Source organism: Meles meles, chromosome 10, assembly GCF_922984935.1.
Source record: "Meles meles chromosome 10, mMelMel3.1 paternal haplotype, whole genome shotgun sequence".
Taxonomy (NCBI): Eukaryota; Metazoa; Chordata; class Mammalia; order Carnivora; family Mustelidae; genus Meles; species Meles meles.
The window spans coordinates 70909135-70932370 of NC_060075.1; the positions used below are offsets into that span (position 1 = coordinate 70909135).

The window sequence follows — 23236 nt, forward strand, 5'->3', positions numbered from 1 at the left end:
ATTGCTTTAGGTAGCATAGACATTTTCACAATATTTATTCTTCCAATCCAGGAGCATGGAACATTTTTCCATTTTTTTGTGTCTTCCTCAATTTCTTTCATGAGTACTTTATAATTTTCTGTGTATAGATTCTTAGTCTCTTTGGTTAGGTTTATTCCTAGGTATCTTATAGTTTTGGGTACAATTGTGAATGGGATCGACTCCTTAATTTCTCTTTCTTCAGTCTTGTTGTTGGTGTACAGAAATGCAACTGATTTCTGTGCATTGATTTTATATCCTGACACTTTACTGAATTCCTGTACAAGTTCTAGCAGTTTTGGAGTGGAGTCTTTTGGGTTTTCCACATATAGTATCATATCATCTGCGAAGAGTGATAGTTTGACTTCTTCTTTACCAATTTGGATGCCTTTAATTTCTTTTTGTTGTCTGATTGCTGAGGCTAGGACTTCTAATACTATGTTGAATAGCAGTGGTGATAATGGACATCCCTGCCGTGTTCCTGACCTTAATGGAAAAGCTTTCAGTTTTTCTCCTATTCAGTGTGGTGAGTCTTTCTGTACGTGTGGTATTCTTCAAAAACTTCTGATTTTTATTGATTTTGATCTAATCTTTATTCTGACTTGTCCCTCTGTGTGTGTGTGTGTGTGTGTGTGTGTGTCCCCTCTGACTTCACTGTTGTCTTTACTGAATATTTAGTACGATTATGTTGATTGGACTGGTTTCTATTAGCTATTAGCTCTGTCTCTGAAGGAGCCTTCAAAATATGCAGGCTCATCTGAGCTGGATTTATGAGTATCTGTTGTGTGTGTGAAACCAAAACTGAAGTTAATTTGAAGACCATGTGGTATCAATGAAAATTACAATAAAAACTGAAGATGGATGATTAAGTCAAACCAAGAATGATGAACAGAACAACAGACAAAAGGGAGTTCAGAGTTAGGCAGTGTAATCATGCATCTGTCTTTCTTTTCTTAGAGCCTTGCACAGTGGAGGCATGAACAACTATGAGCTGACAGGATATTGGCTTGGCTTACAGAGCCCTCCCAGGTGGCTCAATGCACTAATTTCCTGCCATGCAAAGTTCTGGGATCACCCTGAAATTTTGATGCTCTCTTATTTTAGTATATCACTGTTATTTCTCCTCAAAGTTTTAAAATACATTCAGTAGCATATTATGCCACTCTTACATACATAAATATATATTACTCATGACATAATAATGTGTCTACAATATATTACTGAGTGAAAAGGATAATTTATCAAATTGATGTATGATACCATTTATGTAAAATAGTGTGTGTGTGTGTGTGTGTGTGTGTGTGTGTGTGTGGTATATGTCATAGGTACAGCAGAAAGAGCCTGGAAATGCATGTCAAACTATTTATAGTGGTTATTGCAGGTGGTGGATATGGAGCTTCATTCATAAACTTTCTGCTTTGATTTTTTTTTTTTGTCTTTTGCATCAACCAAATAATAGCATATACTTATACACATAGCTATCTTAAAATAAATCAATCTTCTTATATTGATTTTATGTCACTTTTTAAGATGACAGGCCCACAAAGGACATTGGAATCACTGATTCAGACTATATGATTTGGTGTCATAATTTTGAAAAAGGGAAAAATTTTTTGTTTTGCTTATATAAGCTGACACACATATAAACACACATGGTAATAGCTTCCTTATCTTTAAGTTATGCTCTTCTTTGAGAGTGTGAAGCACAACAGTATTTTAAGCCTGAAAGACAGGTCAATTCATGCATTTCTTTTTGTGAAAGTATGTGATGTCACATATTAGTTGGCAAAATCTGAACCAGTTTAAAAGATAAACTGTGTGACTGAAATGCTTAAAGATCTCCTAACAACTGAGCCAAATGTGTAAGAATAAAGAATGTAGAAATTTGACAAACGTTACAAAGGAAAAAGAGGATTCTAGGAATGAAAGAAAGTTAAAGTAATTAAGATATTTTCCATACTCATGAAATATTAAGTAGGTACTATGAAACCTAGAAATTCAGAGGGCAGTTTTCAGCATATGGGTGCAGCAAGGAAGAGCTAAAGAGGAGTACCTACCTAAGTTTAGGGAACAGAGTAGATATCAGGGAAGACTTAGAGGAGAAGAGACTCTTGAAGTGAACTGAAAGGATGGATGTGAGTTAGCCAGGCAACAAATTCCATTATGAGTGAATGGAATAAATAGTGTTGGTGGGAAAGGATTGTATCAATTGGGGCATTTACATGCAGTAAAGAATAATAAATGGTATTAAGATAAACAGAGATAAGCCTTGGAAGGGGTTAGAATGCTCAGCAGATAGGAGCAATATTAATCACCACAGCTTTGGGTGTGAGGTTTTCTTTATTGTTAGTGCACTCTTCATGTCCTGCCTTTGGTTTAAATTAACTTGAAGACATTATTCATTTTCCTTTTATCGCATGTCCACACAAAATTATAATTGCTGGTATTTATATTTGCTTTCTGGTGATTCTGTTTGATAGGAATTTCTTACCACCAAACACTACTTACATGTATTCCCTAAGTAAAGTTCAGTGCCTGTAATATAATATGTGGACTACATGGATATAGTGAAATGAGTAAGTATTGGCAATTGTGTGTGTTGAGAGGGCAGTTTCCAACTCCTTTGTCTTCCACTGAGAGATACAGTAAGCAGCAAATGGAGCATGCACCCTGACATCTTTACACCTCTAATAATATGGAGAGAAGAATAACTAATCTTTAGGAATAGACCACTGTTAGTCAAACAGTCTGGGAATGGGCTTTGTGATAGGTAGATTACACAGAATTGAAATGGATATTTAGCTAGTTTTAGAAGCAAAAAAATACTGGCATTCCTTAAGCTACTGAATTGTTTATTCCCCAAATGACAACTCTTTACTATTATAGTAAATGTCGTATGCCAGCACTTCACTAGAAACTTATGGGCTAAAATGATCATTGATTGAAATCTGGGACTGTAAACGGACAATATGCCTTCTCATGGCCTTCTAGTTCATGGCAGCGATGACACATTAGGGGCCAGGAAATCAGAGGCTTGGGAGTAGAGTATAACAAACCTCATAGTTCTTTTTTTTTTTTTTAAGATTTTATTCATTTATTTGACAGAGATGACAAGCAGGCAGAGAGGCAGGCAGAGAGAGCGGGGCGGGGGGGGGGGGGGAGCAGGCTCCCTGTTGAGCAGAGAGCCCAATGCGGGGCTCGATCCCAGGACCTTGGGATCATGACCTGAGCCGAAGGCAGAGGCTTTAACCCACCAAGCCACCCAGGCGCCCCCAAACCTCATGGTTCTTAACAAGGGTTGCACACCAGAATTGCCTGGATGGTCTTTTCAAATGAGTTATATTTGAGCCCACCTTCAACACCTGAATGGAGTCCAGGCATGTGCCTGTTGAAGCTGTTCCACTGTGGATGTTTATGCATAGCCCTGCTTGAGAAGTACTGATAGAGTGTATACAGACAGCAAGAGCACAATGGCAGCAAAAACAACAGCAGCTACTTTACAATTTATAAGTATATTCAATGGCAATATTTGGCCTAATTTCATAACTCAGCCAGATAAATAACATTAAACTCATTTTGCTAAAGGAGAAAGAAGCTTGGTGAAATCAAGTAAATTTTCCAGGTTTCCACTACACAGAAATAGTGGAGCTAAAGTTGATCCCAAATCTTCTGCCTTTCTAACATTAAAATCTTTGGCACCATCGGATCATGTCTGAGAATTTCCTTTTCCCACCCTGTTTACCATAGTTCCTTCATTATCTATGTCCTATTCCATGCAACACCATTCTTGAAAGCCCTGTTTCTATACAGATACATTAGAAGGAACTTGGATTTGGCAATGTAGCTTTGGGATGAGCAAATATCGGCACTGATATCACTTTGATAACTTCATAATTTCCTGACTTTTTCACAGAGCAAACGCTATACAGGGGATTTCCAGTGACATTTTAAGGGAATTCCAGACATGAGATTACTGTCATACTAATACTGAAGAAAGAATTAGTATTAAAGTCCTAATTCCTTTGTTGCCTAGTAATTACACAATTTTTTTGACCAGCTACTAACTTATGAACTCAAAGCTTTAATAATAGAGGTACAGATGTCCTTATTGAGAAATATCAACTCCCTGGAGAAATTTCTCAGAAACAAATAATTTTGTATTTCTGAATTAAGAATTTTCAAATATCAGTCAAGGATTTAAGTACATTTCTATTTATGCTGTAAAGGAGTTTATAATAATTTTTTGGAGAAACTTCTCCAGTTCTTTCACCTTTATCTTCTCTCAGAGTACAAGTTCTTCATTTTATTTTTTTTAAAGATTTTATTTATTTATTTGACAGACAGAGATCACAAGTAGGCTGAGAGGCAGGCAGAGAGAGAGAGAGGAGGAAGCAGGCTCCCCGCTGAGCAAAGAGCCCAATGTGGGGCTCGATCTCAGGAGCCTGGGAACATGACCTGAGTCGAAGCAGAAGCTTTAACCCACTGAGCCACCTAGGTGCCCCACAAATTCTTCTTTTAAGTTATTCTTGGGACACCTGGTTAACTCAGTTGGTTGAGGATCTGCTTCAGCTCAGATCCTGATCCCAGGTTTCTGGGATGGAGTTACACATAGGGTTTCTTGCTCAGCAGGGAGCCTGTTTCACCCTCTGCCTGCCTTTCCCCTTGCTTGTGCTCTTTCTCTCTCTGACAAATAAATAAGTAAAATTTTTTTAAAAAATTAGGATTTTTACTCACTCACTTTTTTTTACATGTATTATTACACTTTACATTTCTTTCTATAATCTTGCTCTTCTTTTACATGTCTTGATAACTCATTACTTTGTCCTTTTTTCCATGGGATTTATCTACATGGAATAATATCTGTTAATATAATCTTGACCTTAAAAATCCTTTTAGACAATTCTCAAAATTTCTAGAGGTAAAAGAGAACAAGTTCACAACTCAATCACAGTGACAACCAGCACAAAAAGCGAGGAGGCAGTACCTTTGAATGAGACATGTCCTAAAGGACTGACCGCAAGACTATTTTTAGGCAAGGCATTATTCAGTGGCAGCTTTAACTTAGAACTAACATAACTCCCAAGTGAAGTCTCAGATTAGCCTGATTTGTTTTTTAGCTCATCCACCTAAGAAATAACAAAATTGAGTCTATTTATCAGCTTCCAACACCTCTTTATATGTTTTTCCAACCTATTATTCAAGTTGGCTAAACTCAGGATTGTCACCACCTGACTTAAGCACTGAGAGGTGAGTTGTGGAATGATACCATTTAGTTCACATTGTGGATGTGCCTGTGGGAAATAAAACTTCGTAAAGCAAAAAGACAGCCAACTCTGACATCTGTTTATCTAAGTACCCTTTCTGATACCTATTTATCCGGATGCACTGTCTAAGGAATGTCTTGTAATATAAATGTTTTTTCTAAGGCATGGTATAAGTGAGAGAGAAGATGGAATACTTCTACTTTGTCAAATGACGACTTTCTTAAAGACTTCTTTGCTAATTTATTCAATTTATTTTTGACTGAAAAGCCAACTTTAAAGTCTTAAGTTCTGCTATGTTCTGTTCACCTTCAGCCTTTGGGTGGGCTTTGAGGACAACTGCTGAAGTTACCTAAAGGGGCAATAGCTCTACTATCCACCAACAGCACCTGCTCTTCTTTGAAAGTTAGATTCTGACAGAGAATTGAGTCAGGAGATTAGTAGTCTGTTTAGATAATGGAGCTTTATATGGAAATCAAAAGCTATATGAGTGTTAAGCCAAGGCCATCATTTCTGTTCACTAAGTAAACAATAGTCGATCTGCTAAAACAAGTTTTTAAAGATAAATTATATTAGAAGCCATATTCATCATGGTACAGATGCCTGATAAGAATATTTGTCAGGATAGCAACCATATAGAATATATTTCTTTTTAATGTAACCCTTATATCTGGCTAGAGATAGATCATGATGGTTATTATTCATTTCAGGACAAGCCATAATCACCTTAAAATGATAAGATCCTTGAAACTCTTTTGTGAGGAAAAAACTGTTGTCTGTATTTCAAGAGATGAAAGTAAAGCAAGGCAAAAATTATTCTTTTATGGGAAGTATGTAAAATGTCTTTGAATGATGCTTTATCATCATAACCACATATTGAAAGGGAAGTTCCGATGCCTAATCCAAAAAGCTGTAATAACCATAGCATAAGCAAAGACTACATGTCCTTGATTATGGTGATTATAATACAGAAACTGCCCCTGCAGTTAAACAACAAAAAGGTTTCAGTGAAAAATAATGACTGCGAAGAAGCATATTTCCATTATAAAGAGTTTAGTGGTTGTTTTTTAGCTCAGCAAAAGGTAACTACAAATGGTCTGAAAACTGCTTGAACACCTTCCAAATCTGCTCAGGTAGGAACATAAAAAACAACAGCTATGACAATTACCAGTAACTACCTGATAGGAGATAAACAACACAAAGGAAATAATAAAACTCATAGAAAACTTCAAATTTATGAGATGACAAAAAGTAAAGCTAAATATGTTTGTCATAGAAACAAATAAAAATGGGATAAAATCATTAATTTTTTTTAAAGATTTTATTTATTTATTTCACAGACAGAGATCACAAGAAGGCAGAGAGGCAGGCAGAGAGAGAGAAAGGGAAGCAGGCTCGCCACTGAGCAGAGAGCCCGATGCGGGGCTCGATCCCAGGACCCTGGGATCATGACCCGAGCCGAAGGCAGAGGCTTAACCCACTGAGCCACCCAGACACCCCGGATAAAATCATTAATTAAAAGAATAAGACTGAGTTTGGGGGGGGGGACCTATGTCGTCTGTAAGAGATGGCCCTAAAGTAATTTTACTTTAAAATCTAAAGTAAAAGGATGAGAAAAATATATAGAATGCAAAGATAAAGTGCAAGAAAGAATGAGTGAAAACATTATATCAAAACATTGAATTTGAGATTTCAAAAGAAAGCAATGTGCATAAAGTATTAGTTTATTGTAATAGAGAATTAATACAATGGTAAGATTTAAAAAATGAGAGAGAGAGAGGAGTTGGGGAGAAGAAGGAAGGAAGGAAAAACCCAAACCCAAACAAAAGTAGAGAGGGAAAACCAAGAGCTTGTTAATTTGGTAGTAACTCCAAAATAAAACCCACAATCCTCTCTTTAAAAGAAAAAGTTCAATGTAGTTCATTAACATGGGCCATAATCCAATATGACTGGTGTCCTTATAAGAAGAGGAGACCAGGATACAGAACTATACAAAAGAAAGACCAGTCAAAGACAAGAAAAGATAGACATCTGAAAGCCTAACAAAGAGGTTTCAGAGAAAACCAATCCTGTTCACACTTTGATCTTGGACTTCTGGCCTCCAGAATTGTGAGAAAATATATTTCTGCTGTTCAAGTCTTCCAGTCTGTATTCAAAAAGTCAGTTATATTTCTGTATGTCAACAATAAACATAAATTGAAATTAGATTGCAGTATCATTTTCAATAATACCAAAAATATTCAATCTTGGGGGTAAATTTGATAAAAGAGATGCCAATGTGTACAGTGAAATCTATGAAACAATCTCGAAAAGATTAGAGAAGACCTCAATAAATGAAGAGTTACACCCTGAGTGAGAAGATTCAATATTGTCATTCTCCCTAAATTTTTTATGGACTAAATGCAATACAGCCAAGATACCAGCAAACATTTTTTGTAGAAATTGACAAACTGTTTCTGAAATTTACATGGAAATACAAAGGACTTAGAATAGTCTAAACATTTTTGAAAAATAATATCATATTTAGAGGATGAAAACTACCTAATTTCAACTTATTTTTAAGTCTATAGTAATCAAAACAGTATGATATTGGAGGAAAAATAGACAAAACAATCAATGGAACAGCATACAGCGCTCAGAAATAAACCGTATGTATATTGGCAACTGAATTTTTTACAAAGATGAATTTCTATGGAAGAACAGTCTTTTCAACAAATTGTGCTAAAACTGAACAGGGGTGCCTGTGTGGCTAGTCGTTAAGCGTGAGCCTTCGGCTCAGGTCACGACTCCAGATTTCTGGGATCGAGCCCCATGTAGAGCTCCCTGCTTGGCGGGAAGCCTGCTTCTCCCTCTCCCATCCCCCTGCTTGTGTTCCCTCTCTCGCTGTGTCTCTCTTTGTCAAATAAATAAATAAAATCTTAAAAACAACAATAATAACAACTGAACAACCATATGGAAAACAACAACAGACAAATAACAACCTGTGATCCATATCTCATAACATATACAAAAAAGCAACTTTTTAAAACAGGTCCTGGACCTAAATGTAAGATCTAAAATTATAGATATTCTAGAAGAAAACAAAGGGAAAATCTTTTTGGTTTGGGATAGACCAGGGTTTCTTAAACCCAGTTCTACTGACATTTGGCGCCAGGTAATTTTTTGTTGTGGAGGGCTGTACTGTGCATTTAGGAAGTTGAGTAGCATCCCTGGCCTTTGCCCTTTAGAAGTTAGTAGTACCTTCCCAGTTGTGGCCACCAAAAATGTCTTCAGACTTGCCAAATATTCCCAAGGGAGAAAATATCTCTGGTTGAAAATCACTAGATTAGGAAAAATTTCTTAGCTATGAAAATCAAAAGCATGAACTATTAAAAAATTTTGATTAGTTATATATGAACAAAAGTTAAAGTCTTCTGCTCCTCAGAAGACACTGTAAAGAGAATGAAAAGACAAGCCACAGACTGGGAGAGAATATTTATAAATCACATATCTGAAAAAGGATTTATCTAGAGTACACAGAGAACTTTCAAAATTCCAATAATAAAAACAATGCCACCAAAATATAAAAAAGATTTGAACAGACACTTCACTAAAGAACATATACAGATGCCAGGGCACCTGGGTGGCTCAGTCAGTTAAGCAGCTGCCTTGGGCTCGGGTCATGATCCCAGGTCCTGGGATCGATGTTGGGTTTCCTGCTCAGTGGAGAGCATGCTTCTCCCTCTCCCTTTGCCTGCCACTCTGCCTACTTATGCTCTCTATCTCTCTGTCAAATAAATAAAAACCTTAAAAAAAAAAAAGATATACAGATGTGAAATAAGCACATGAAAAGAGTTCAATAACATTAGTCAACAGAGAAATGCAATTTAAAACAGAATACACAATTACATAATTATTAAAATAGCTCTAAACAGAAAGAATGGCCATAGCAAGTCATCAGTGAGGATATGGAGGAACTTGAACCCTTACACACTGCTGGTAAGAGCATAAAATGACACTCCACTGGAAAACTGTTTGGCAGTTTCTTTTTTCTTTTTTTTTTTTTTTTTCAGGATGTTTGGCAGTTTCTTAAAAAGTCACACATACACCAAGACATGATCCAGCCATTGCACTCCTTGGTATTTACCCAGGAGAAATGAAAGCATATGCCCATACAAAGACATGTATAAGATTGTTTATAGTAGCTTTATTTGTTATAGCCAAAAGAGGAAATAACTCAAATGTCCATCAACAGATAAATGGATAAACAAATTGTGTTATATCCATATGATAGAAAAGTACTCAGCAAAAAAGGGAATAAAATATTGAGGCACCTAACAACATGGATAAATCTCAGAAAATAGTGAGGCTGAGTGAAAGAAGTGAGGCAAAAAAAAAAAAAAGATACACTGTATTATTTCATTTACAGAAATCTGAGAAAATGCAAACTCACTGATAGTAATAGAAAGTTAAGATTATTGGTTACCTGAGAAGAGGTACAGGAAATGAAGAGGGTAGTGGTACAAAGAGGCACAAGAAAACTTTTTGGGGTGATAAATATGTTCACTATATTGATTGTGATGTTAGATTCATAGCTATACACAAGTATCAAAACTTATCAAGTTGTACACTTTACGTGACGTTTATTGTGTAAAATATAAAAGAGAGGGGCACCTGGGTGGCTCAGTGGGTTAAAGCCTCTGCCTCTGGCTTAGGTCATGATCCCGAGCTCCTGGGATCAAGCCCCGCCTTGGGCTCTCTGCTCAGCAGGGAGCCTGCTTCCTCCTCTCTCTCTCTCTCTACCTGCCTCTCTGCCTACTTGTGATCTCTGTCTGTCAAATAAATAAATAAAATCTTTAAAAAATATATAAAAGAGAAAGGTGCCGTTTACAAGAGCAACATGGAGTATGATTATCTGGGATAAACTTAGCAAGAAATATCAAAAACAATTATGAAGAAACTTTAAGACTGTACTGAGGATATGAAAGAAGATTTAACTAGAAAGGGACTCATCTTGCATCTTTATTATTGGATAAAAAGATTCATTATTAGAAAATGGTAAATTTCTCTAAATCAATCTATGATTTTAATGCAATGACAATATGGCTCCCAATGAAATTTTGTTTTTTAACTATGACAAGTTTATTCCAATGTTCATATACACAAAATATGTGAGAATCATCAGAAATTAAAAGAGAGAGCTATAGGAAGTTACTCTTACCTACTACATTTTAAAAGATGTAATAAAGCAGAGTAACTAAAAGAGTCAGTTGGATGCATAAATTATTAAATAGATCAATGAAGTAGACAACCAGGAACAGAACCAGGTACACACGGGAAATAAGCATATGGTAAAAGCAGCATTAAAATGGATAGAAAAACAGATAGATTATTTAATAAATGGTTTGAGATAATTAACTAGCCATCTGAAAAAGAAAATAATAGGGGTACCTGGGTGGTTCTATTGGCTAAGCATCTGCCTTTGGCTCAGGTCATGATCCCAGAGTCCTGGGATCCAGCCCAGAGTTTGGCTCCCTGCTCAGCAGGAAGTCTGTTTCTCCCTCTTCCCTGCCCCTCCACCCACTTGTGCGCATTCTCTCTCTCTCAAATAAATAAATAAATAAAATCTTTTAAAAATTAAAAATAAATTTAAAAAAAACTTTAAAAAATGAAAAAGAAAATAATAAAGCTGGAACATCACTATAGTCTTTATAAAGATAAATTCCACATTGACAAAGATGAAATGTTAAAAATATTAATGAACCAGAAGAATATATAAATGGATACTTTTATAATCTTGAAAAGTAAAGACCTTTCTTAGCCTAAAATAAAAGCCAGAAAGGTATATAACTAAAGATTTAAAATGCTGAATACATAAAAATCGAAAACTTTCACATTCCAAAAATCACCATAAACAAGGCTAAAGAAAATAAAATATCTGCAGTTAATGCGATAGGAAAAAGTTCGTAGTCAAAGCACTCTTAAAATTGAAGAGAACAGATGATTCCTGAAAAGAAATATAGGAGATACATATATATATATATATATATTTTAATCTAGATACAGGTACTTTATTTACAAATATTTAGATTAATAGTGATTAATAACATTTTGTTACATCAAATGAAGAGTACAGCAGTCTGAATAAATCCTGTCACAAAAACAATTAAGACCCACTGTAACTAACTTTGGGAATCAGGGTATTGCACCTAAACAAGCCGCAGTCTTTAGTTTGTGATTGCTACCTTATATCCCAATGGGTGGTTGATTTTTTTTTTTTTTGTAAATATATACACACATCAGCAGGTCATGGTCCCTGGGAGAGTCCCTTGTGAAGCAACAGAGTAAGCAAAATGGGTCACTGTAAGTCTTTAACGGAATGTACAAATCTACTCCAGGAATCTTGTTTTTAAAAAAGTTAAACAAAATCCCTGGGGATAAAAATACATTATATGTTTATAAAAAAATAAAAAATTAAAAAAAATTTAGAAGGCCAAAGTGGAAAAAAAAAGTTAAACAAAGACAAAAATAAAGATGAGTCCACAAATTAACCAAATCCTATTTTCTACACATTCCAGTTTTGGCTTTTATTTAACATTGACTATACAATACTCCAGTACTACCACATGTTTGCAACCCAGAAAGCCGTATTTTTTATTTTTACTTTAGTGTCTGTAAAGAGGGATTTAAAATGTGTATTTTAAACACAGCAGTTGAGCTGAGTGATTTTATAGAATATAGTAAGGTTACCTATCCTACTTCAAATAGCTTCAATTCTCCATCTGGACCATAAACTGAATCAGAAATCAATCAAAAGAAGTAAAGAACTTGGTAAAACATAAGTCTGTTGTCTAAAGAGATTGTTTCCCTTGCAATACAGTATTCTTTCAGTGGCCAAACCACCTAGTGCAAAGTAATAACTTACTTTGTATCAGCACAAACACTGAAACACCGTTAGAAACACTTTCCCTTTTACAAAACAACTTACGCCAACATGACATAAAATAGCCCCTCATACTAAGAACACAAGGGGTATCCTAAATTACTTCACTGTAGTGTTAAAAATGCACAATTTAAAATCCCTTAACAGCAGGCCTGTGGTTCTGACTGTCTGGTACACAATCTCACCCTTCCAAGAAGATAAAGGTATAAAAGCTTAAAATGTGCAATAATAAACCCAGCCTTTTTTCTTTTTCTATACAGTAAGGCAAGAAATGCAGCCTGTAATGCAAAATGTTTACAAAGAGAAAAGCAGGTTAGCACATTGTCAATTGCACAAGAACAGTTAAGAAAACCTGAGGGTTTTGAAGGGTCAGGGGTGGGAGGTTGGGGGAACAGGTGGTCGGTAATGGGGAGGGCACGTTTTGCATGGAGCACTGGGTGTTGTGCAAAAAGAACGAATACTGTTACACTGAAAAATTAAATAAAATGAAAAAAAAAAAAAAAGAAAATCAGCAGGTAAGCCACAGTGCAAAGATGGAACAGAATTTGCTAGTGTTAATCCTCTCATACTAGAGGAGCTCTTTCCAGTATAATGTCCCCAAAAGCTGCCAGCACCAGAGGGTGGAGCCAGTATTACTTGTGAACTGCAATTGTGTATTTCCTTGTGTGAAATGGAAGGGAAATATAGGAGATACACACACACACACACACACACACATTTGTATTTATATATATAAACAGGTCCTTCACCAAAGAAGAAATATAAATGGTCAGTGGATTTTATATATATATATATATTTTTTGGTCTTATTAGTAATCTAATAAACATGAGTAAATACAATAATAAGATATTACTGTCTTTCTGACCAGCAAATGCTGAAAGATTGATCAAACTCAGACTGTTAAGAGAATGGAAATTGACTTTCTCAGGTATTGTTGGAGGGAGTATGTAAACTGACACTTTTTTCCAGAACACAAATTAGAAACATATGTCAAAACTTGAAATACTCAATTACACTTCTAAGCAATTATCCAAAGTGGATAAATATGTGAGCTCAGAATTCATGAACAACGAAGTTCGCTGTTGCTGTATTTCTTCTTTTTTAAAAAACGGTTTCTTTATAGAAAAATTTTAAACATACAAGAGTACAGAGATTATGGTATAATGAACCATTAACTAAATCACCTAGTATCAACAATTACCAACATTTTGGTAATCTTGTTTCATTTGTCTACCCCTGTGCTATCATTTGAGTGCATTTTTATTTGGGTGTGGAGACTGAGGATATTAAAGTAAGCCCAAAACAATATAATAAGCTCCATAAATATTCAGTATCTATACTAACAAATAAAGACTTTGTCATAAAACGTACCTGGAATAAGCTATTAAGATTGCCTAATACCCACAACTCATGTTTAGGTTTCCTGACTTTTCTCAAAAATGTCTGTTTAGGATTGGTTTGTTTGTATTAAGATCTTAAGTTTCATATATTACATTTGGTTCACTATATCTTTTAGTTTCTTTTTTGGAAATATATAACAGTTCTTCCACTTTGTAAAAAAATGCTGTTTATTGAAGAAACTCAGTCACTTGTACTGTAAAATTTCCCACAAACAGAAGTCAGCTGATTGCTTCTCAATATGCAATTTTAAATTTTTCTTCATTTCTTTACATTTATTGTAAAATGGTAGATATATAGGCTTAATTTAAAAATTCTGACAAGAAAGTTGCTTAACGGGTGCCATGTACTTCCTGGCAAAATGACTGATTGTTCTGTTTAAGAGATGTTAAGATCCAGATGGATCCAGATGACGTCAACATCACTAATCACTAGTGATCACAAGATCACTAATTGTTTTATATCTATATTGGTAATTATATAGATTCATTATTTCATTAGCAATGACAAAACTGTGATATTCTAATTCTGTCATTCCCTTTGCATTTACTAGTTAGAATTATCTAAAGAACTTTCCCTTACTAGACTAACTGATTACACTGAAATGGATTTTGTACAGCAAAGACTGGCTTGATGCTGTCCCTTTTTTGGTTATATTTTAGAATAATCGGTTGGTTTCCAAGAAGCCTCTAATGGTGACAATTGTGTGTGTAGTACTTACATCATTATTAACTTGTGGATTTTCATATTCTCAATGTATTTCAAGCTTTTGCAGGCATTATTCCTTTGATACTCAAATAGACTCTTTCATCTTCTTAAAAAAAAAAAAAAAAAGATGCGCTTTGGGGCACATCTAAATGTCCTAGGCTAGCTTTATATATTTCTAACCCTCGACTTAGATTCACCCATTTTCCCAAGGAGCTTTGGTATTTTGGAGGAGTGAGGATGGGAAATAGTATTTAAAGATAAGAATCTGGCCACTGAGGAAGCTCAGTCCTCCTTAATTATTATTGTTGTTGCTAGGGCTCTTCCATGGACACAGCTAGAAATTAGGCATTTTTAGAAAAGATAAAGAATACTGATATGTTCAGTTTAAGTTAAGCTTATGGGACATTACTTAATTTTCTTTTTTAGACTTGTATTCGTCTTCCACTGATAATCATGGTTCCTAGATATCAATAAACTTATTTGCTCTGTCTTATAATATGCCTATAATAGCTTCAAGATAACAAAAATATTATAACTAACTGAGTATAGTTCAAGAGCACTTTGTAATTCATTTTGTCTTTAGGCTACAATGATTAAGGATTTACAGTCAAAATACTCTATTTTGGAGTCACAGTAATTAATTTTCTGTATGGTTATATAAACAAATTAGCATAGAATTATATTTAATTTTTTGTGATTTTTAACATTTTAATTTTTTATATAAGATATGTACATGGTTTGAAAGGGAAATTATAAAACCAGGTATATTTTTAAGACTAACTTCAATTCTGTCTTCTATGTCCTGTGTTTCCTCCATACGCTTATAGGTAATCATTTTTGTTAGGTTTTAGTTTGTTCTTTTAATTGCTTTCTTTTGAAAATATAAACAATATGTGTAGATGTATCCTTCCACCTTTTATACATAAAACAGCATATAAATGCTTGGAGAAGAGCAATGAATTAGGAGTTGGAAGAACTGTGTCTTGGTTTTGCCTGAACTAGCGACTGAGTATAAGATTTTGGAACACTTAAATCATCCTGTGGTTTGGTTCCCTCATCTGTAAAACAAGAGAAATTGCCCAGATTACTTTATGATATTAGGACTCTATATTAGACAATCACTCTTTCTTGGGATATACAAATAAAGACATGTAAAATTTACCACACACACAAAAATATAACTTCACCTCTTGGCACAGTTAGCTCCGTTTATCCTAAACTAAATACAGGGCCACAGTGGGAAAAATCTGGGGAACCAGTTGCCTTAAATTGATTTGAGGTATTTGTGTCTTGAATTTAGCTTTTAATTATGCAAAGGTTGTGTTATTACTACATATTTACGCATGCAAAAATGGTAAATCACAGTCCAGTTTTCATAATGAGCCTGTCCTCTCTCCCCTTCTTCCAGATAACTATTTTATAGTTTTTTCCTTCACATTAAATTCACATCTCCTTCCTCATCCACATATCAATGGATCATCTTGCTTTTTCACATTTTCCACCCCCCCCCATTTGAGGCAAATTTCCAAAAACTCCCATCATCACAACTACTTACTCATTTGCATCTATGCTTATTAACTTTCTCTTTTCTCCAGAGGCTAAGGAGGGAAGTATCCCTCCCACTAGCTAGAGCTGGCCTCCGCATATGTGCATTACAGCTTATCCTCTTTCACCTATTCACTGATCTTGCTTTTCCTCAAGCACCATCAACTTCTCACTCTCTATTTTTTCCTACCAGATAAAAAAATATGCAATTGGTCCTCCCTCAGCGCCATTTTGTGGCAGCGAAACCCACAAATAAAGGGGAGCGCCAGGGCTGCGGTGGGAGGAGGAGCGCGGGGGGCTGGGGTGGGTGGGGTATTGTGGCCTGGAGGTCTGGCCGGCCAGAGGGCAGCAGGGCCTTGGCCCATGTGACTGGGTGGCACCGGCGTGGCCTCCAGCTGGAGAGGATTCAAGATGACCGATGAGGAACCTCTTCCCAAAAAGGTTTGGCTGGATGAAACAGACTTCAAAGTTATGGCATGAGATGAGTTCATTCTAAGATGGAAACAATATGAAGCATATGTCCAAGCTTTGGAGGGCAAGTACAGACCTTAACTCTAATGATGTAACTGGGTTAAAGGAATCTGAAGAAAAATTAAAGCAACAGCAACAAGAGTCTGTGCGTAGGGAAAACATCCTTGTAATGCGACTAGCAACCAAGGAGCAAGAGATGCAGGAGTGTACTACTCAAATCCAGTACCTCACGCAAGTCCAGCAGCCTAGCGGTGCCCAACTGAGATCAACAATGGCAGACCCAGCAATCAACTTGTTTTTCCTAAAAATGAGAGGTGAGCTGGAACAGATTGAAGACAAACTGGAACAAGCCCAAAATGAACCGAGTGCCTGGAAGTTTACACCTGATAGGTAAACAAATCATACTCCCCTGTCAAGACTTCCCTGACAGTCCCACTATGAGAAAGCTGTGGTGGGACAGCCAAGTACTGGTTTCCACACCAAGACTCAGACTTTTTGAGCCCCAAAAGCCACATTCTTTTACTATCCAGCTTGTAATGGTTAATGTAAAACTTAACCAGATGAACTTAGTGTTTCAGCTTTTTCCTCTTCCCCCACCCTTGCTTCAGAGGCCTGATGGTTTCGGACTATTCCAAAGAAGTAGCCACCTCTGAAAAATTCCCCTTCTAGAATATGTAGACACTTGAGAAGTGTTTCTGTTTGAAGAAAATAGAGGGAGAAACTGAAGTCTTAAGTCTGTGGCACACTGTGTCTTCAGACAGTTTGGAGGAATGAAAGCCTAGAGATTTAAAATCATGAATTGAACTTATGTAAAATTCCAGTAAAATGTAAAAATGGACTATGCATCGCTCTTAACCTTGAGCATAGTGACCTAGAGACAGTGTATATCAGTTTTGCCAATAAGACTGTGGACTTCATGACTGTTGTTGAACTTCTGGGTCAAAACTTAAATGAGCCAAACAGGCAAAAAATTAATGGCAAAGTGTTGAATGCTTATCCAGGAGAATCAAGAGCTTGGAAGGCAGCTGTCCCAGGGACGTATCGCACAACTTGAAGCAGAGTTGGCTTAACAGAAGAAATACAGTGAGGAACTTAAAAGCAGTCAGGATAAACTGAATGACTTCATCATTCAACTTGACGAAAAAGCAGAGGGTTTGCAGAGCACCATTCTAGTTCTTCAGCAACAACTGAAAGAGACTTGCCAACAGTTGGCTCAGTACCAACAGCAGCAGTCTCAAGCTCCAGCCCCCATTACCAGCAAGAATACATCTTCTGAGCCTGAGGCCACAGGTAAAGACTGCAGTCAGCTGGCCAACGGAACAAGTAATGGCAGATCCTCCCCGCAGAGGATGTCCGGGTCTGGATTTCACAGGGAGGGCGACACAGCCGAAGATGACTTTCCTTCTTCGCCAAGGAATGGTAATAAGGCCTCCAACAGCTCAGAGGAGAGAACTGGCAGAGGGGGTAGTAGTTATGTAAATCAACTCAGTGTGGGGTATGAATGTAGACTCTCCCACAGGTAGTGAAAACTCTCTCACACACCACCCAAATGACACAGACTCCAATCATGACCCTCAAGAGGAGAAACAGTGAGTGGGAAAGGTAACCGTCCTGCGGGTTCCCACCACGTTCAGAATGGCTTGGACTCGAGTGTAAATGTACAGGGTTCAGTTTTGTAATATTTTTTTCCAGCAAATTTTTATACAGTGTCACTTAATTTGGGAGAGGATGCTGTCCAGAAAATTAATGCATACTTTTGTCACAATTTGCCTTTTTTTGTGGGTGTGGTTCCCCTCCCCACTTTTTTTCCTTCCCCTACTTTGCTTCAATACCTCTGCCACTTTGGAAATTTTCAGAGTTAATTAACTTGAATGTTCCTAAAAGGACATTTTGTGTAGGGTCAAGTTATTTTTATGTGAGTTAATGTGAAATTATAAATGGAAATCTTTCCAATGATGTCTGTATGAATCTGTGTCTCTCCTAGAACTGTGCTGTGTAAGGGCATTCTTACTCATGCTGTTATGATACTTATGCACCATTCAGACTTAGAGTAGATGGGGGTTTGTGACTGCCAAGTTTGCCCAGTATAGTAGTTTTATCACTAAAAGTTGGACTTGCTGATGGAGTCCTATAGTAGTTTCAGTGTTAGATACAGTTTTTCTACCATACATCTGTGCATTTTCTCTTTAGGTGACTGAATGTTTAAGAAATTTGTGTGCATAGTTACTCAGCTTTTATGAACTGTTGTATCTTATTAATGCATATTGCTCTGTGACTCCAGTATATCTTATCTGTACTGACCAAATCTAAATAAAGATTTATATTGTAACCACAAAAATATATATATATATTATGCATATATATATGCAATTATATATATACACATATGCAATTACTTTTCCCTTCTAAAAACACTCTCTTAAATCCCCCCCCCCCAAATACTATCCTATATCGTGGTCCCTTTGATAGCAAAACTCCTTGGAAGAGAAATCTATATGCTCACTACCTTCAACTGCTCTCCTTCCATACTTTCTCAAACATACGGGAATCTAATTTTTGCTCTCTATAAAATTTCTCTTTTGCATAACCAGATGCAATCCTCTCATCTCTACCTTCAGAATGAACTAAGAATCCCAGTACTTCTTAACTTCCCAAATTCCATTAGCCCGGCTTATGCCACTATTATTTTACACCTGTGTGATGTTAACAGAATCCAAACTGGTCCCCCTATTTCTGACCTTGATTTACCGCTATCTGTTCTCAACATAGCAGCAAGATGTATATAGCTAAAACAGATCCAGGTTTTAACAGACCTCTCCTTTCTCTGATTCGTGCCCTCTAATGGTTTCCCACCTCAGAATAAAAACCAGAATAGCTATTATGAAGCTACAAGGCTCAGACATAGCTACATTCATACATGCAGCTTCATTCATACATGTAGAATGTAGCTCACACAAAGCTACATTCCTGATTACTTTTCTGACCTCATACCCCACTGCCTTCTCTATTACTTCTCCCATTCTAGCTCTTTTCCCCAGGACTTTCCCCCCTACAACCCCAGGACCTTTGAACTTGCTTTTCCCTCTGCCTGGAATGCTCTTCCTCCAGGATCTGCATTGCTTGCCTTCTCACTTCCTTCACATCTTTACTTTCCTGACTACTCTACCTAAAACTTCAAACTTTGCCATTGTGTTAGTCAGCTCAGGCTGCCATAACAAATACCACAGACTGGGTGACTTAAAAAACAGGAATTTATTCCTCACAGTTCTGAAGACTGGAAGTTCAAGATCAAGGTGACATCAGGGTCAGTGTCTGCGAGACACCTCTTCCTGGCTGATAGAAACGCCTTCTTGCTGAGTACTCACATGGCCTTTCCTTGGTGTGTGCACATGAAGATAGAGTGCACTCTCCTGTCTTCCTCTTTTTATAAAGGCAATAATCCCATCAGGAAGCCACCCTCCTCATGATCCTATCTAAACTGAATTACCTCCCCAAAGTTCCACTTACTGAATTGATTGGAGGTGAATCTGGGGGAAACACAAACATTCATTGCATAATAGCTTTCTCCATTATATTTCATAGTCCCCAGCTTTATTTTTTCCTATACACTCATCACCTTCTAAAATAGTATATATCTTGCAGATTGTATTCCCCATTAGAATTATACCTCCATGAAAGCAAGGATTTTCAACCTTTTATTTATTGATTCTCTAGTACCTCAAAAAATGTCTGGCATGTAGTAGATGCTCAGCAAATATGTGTTGAAAAAAATAATTGCCCAGAAGGCCTTAGAAGTTCAAGTAGATGGTAAATATAAAAGAGATGTAACCTTGTAAGGGAGAATCTGCTCAACTCTGAAATAAACAATGTACTATGGGAAATCACTATATTATGTTCACATCCATAATTGTGAACATTTTAGCACTCAGTGAATTTTTGAATTAAATCCCTCTTAGAAAAAATATCTAATTGATAAAACTACAATGAATAAATTAGGCTGTCTGAAAAGGGAGTAGCGAAATAATTTAAAATCCAATGCTGATATGGGCATCTGTTTATTATAAAACAAAAGCTTTTTTCCTTTACTTTAGAATAAACAACTGTGACAAATTGGCTCAATATTTCCTTTAGTTATGCTCATAATATATTTTAAGCAACATAATAGGCTTACATTACCCATCTTGTTTTCAATATCCATATGGCAACTGTTATGTAAATGTTCTTTAAAAATAAATGATGCTGTTTAGTATACAATGTATGTTGTTTGCTACTAAAACCATGATTATGTGAAAAAAAAGAATCATTAAATCAACTGAAGAAAAGTATTAAATTCTAGGAGAACTATAAATAGGAAATAGCTGATACTATTAAACTAATGTCAGAAACACTTGAATTTATCAAGAAGGCATAACTTAGAAGTTTTAAGATGATAATAGAACACATTTTCTTTTTTCTTTTTTTTTCCCATTTTATTTATTTTTTCAGCGTAACAGTATTCATTCTTTTTGCACAACACCCAGTGCTCCATGCAAAATGTGCCCTCCCCATTACCCACCACCTGTTCCCCCAACCTCCCACCCCTGACCCTTCAAAACCCTCAGGTTGCCCCAACCTCCCACCCCTGACCCTTCAAAACCCTCAGGTTGTTTTTCAGAGTAGATGTCCATCAACAGATGAATGGATCAAGAAGATGTGGTATATATACACAATGGAATACTATGCAGCCATCAAAAGAAATGAAATCTTGCCATTTGCGACGACGTGGATGGAACTAGAGCGTATCATGCTTAGTGAAATAAGTCAATCGGAGAAAGACAACTATCATATGATCTCCCTGATATGAGGACATGGAGAAGCAACATGGGGGGGTAGGGGGATAGGAGAAGAATAAATGAAACAAGATGGGATTGGGAGGGAGACAAACCATAAATGACTCTTAAGCTCACAAAACAAACTGGGGGTTGCTGGGGGGAGGTGGGATTGGGAGAGGGGGAGCGGGCTATGGACATTGGGGAGGGGAGGCGAACCATAAGAGACTATGGACTCTAGAACACATTTTCTAAGTTTTTGGAGAAATACAGTTTATGAAAGTCACTGAAAACTAGCTGTTACAAAACTGAAATCATATGATAGGAAATTATGAGTGAGGTAACCCAGTACGTTACTTCGTTCCTCAAAAACCCAAATGAGTGTAATGAGGAGAGGAGCTCTTGTTGTTATTAATAGCTATTTTAAATATTTCAGAAAAAGCAACAAAGGGGTAGAAGTATTCTCAAAATTATTTTTCTTTTGTGGATTTCAAGCTGTAAGAATTTTGGATACTATTTGTAGCCTACTGAATTGGAAGAGGCTTATAAGATACTGTAATTACACAACAAGTCAAGCAGTTAGAGACCACACTATAGATATACCTGCATCTCAGGCAGACTCCTCTAAGGAATCCTTCAAATACTCTTTTTGAGTTAAAGGTGTTCTGCCATACTCAGTTATGGACACATAGAACCTTACCATGTAGTTTAATTCCTTTTTAAACCATGTGCAAGTGCAGATCTTGCAGGAATAAGGAGCTTTCCCATGGTCACATGAGCTAAGTTATAAGAGATCAGGACTGAAACCCATCATGTCAACCAGTTAGTTTCCTTGCTGTCATATGAGATTTTAAATCATTTTGTTACTGAATGATATTGGTCAAGTAACAACAAAGAGATTCACACATATATATATGCATAATTTTATTTTTGCAGCCTAACTTCATTCACAATGGGGACAGAACCAAGTTCATAAACATTTAATGGTAAGTTCAGAGACATGAACATTTGGTTAGCATGTGATCTTCAATTGTTTCCTAGGGCATCAAATTTTCTTAGCAGCACCAAGAACCTGGGATGATAGCGATACATGTTTTTTAAGGCTAATGAAAATGGTGGAGTCTTTTTTTTTTCCTTTTTTGGTAGCTGGCATTTAGGATCGATCAGAAGCAAATAATGACTCTGGCTGCAAGCACAAGTACTTAAAATTGCCCTATAAAGCTAGGAAACAAGAAATAGACAATAGCATATTGGCTGCCTCCCTCATTACCTCCCGCATACCAGCAGAGATAGGGTGTGAGGGGCACACCAGGATATTGTCACTGACACAACTTTTTAAAAAATCAAGAAAAGAATAAAATAAGTAAAGAGGATCTTGCTAAAAAGTATAGTTTAATCACAATTTTCAGGTTTTCTATGTTTTAATGATATGACTGTCTTTCCAAATTTTAGGGACTATGCATAAGTCTATCATGAACATCTTCTACAGACTATATTTTGCTTTTTATAATTTCTGAAGATATCCCATTAAAAATCTAAATTAAAACTAAAATTTAGTTTAAACTAAAGTGTAGTAGTGCATCAATATTGAATCTGATTTGGGGGACCCTTGTCTTCCATGCACTCTTTTTTGTTTTTTTGTTTTTTTTGTTTATTTACAGCATAACAGTGTTCATTGTTTTGGCATCACACCCAGTGCTTCATGCAGTACGTGCCCTCCCTATTACCCACCACCTGGTTCCTCAACCTCCCCCCCCCCCCCCGCCCCTTCAAAACCCTCTGGTTGTTTTTCAGAGTCCATAGTCTCTCATGGTTCATCTCCCCTTCCAGTTTCCCTCAACTCCCTCTCCTCTCCATCTCCCCATGTCCTCCATGTTATTTGTTATGCTCCACAAATAAGTGAGACCATATGATACTTGACTCTCTCTGCTTGACTTATTTCGCTCAGCATAATCTCTTCCAGTCCTGTCCATGTTGCTACAAAAGTTGGGTATTCATCCTTTCTGATGGAGGCATAATACTCCATTGTGTATATGGACCACATCTTCCTTATCCATTCATCCATTGAAGGGCATCTTGGTTCTTTCCACAGTTTGGCGACCGT

At 36.5% G+C, this 23236-nt stretch overlaps 1 long non-coding RNA gene and 1 pseudogene across 1 annotated transcript; one reads left to right on the plus strand and one right to left on the minus strand.

Moving 5' to 3' along the window:
• Positions 1 to 1528: 1528 nt before the first annotated feature.
• On the minus strand, positions 1529 to 12387 carry LOC123952024. The gene is made up of 3 exons (XR_006820554.1): positions 12253 to 12387; positions 9253 to 9254; positions 1529 to 1539 (listed from the first exon to the last, which is right to left on the minus strand). It is a non-coding gene; the product is annotated as an uncharacterized LOC123952024 (long non-coding RNA).
• Positions 12388 to 16256: 3869 nt separating this feature from the next.
• On the plus strand, positions 16257 to 18003 carry LOC123952071 (annotated as a pseudogene).
• The last annotated feature ends 5233 nt before the right edge of the window (positions 18004 to 23236 follow it).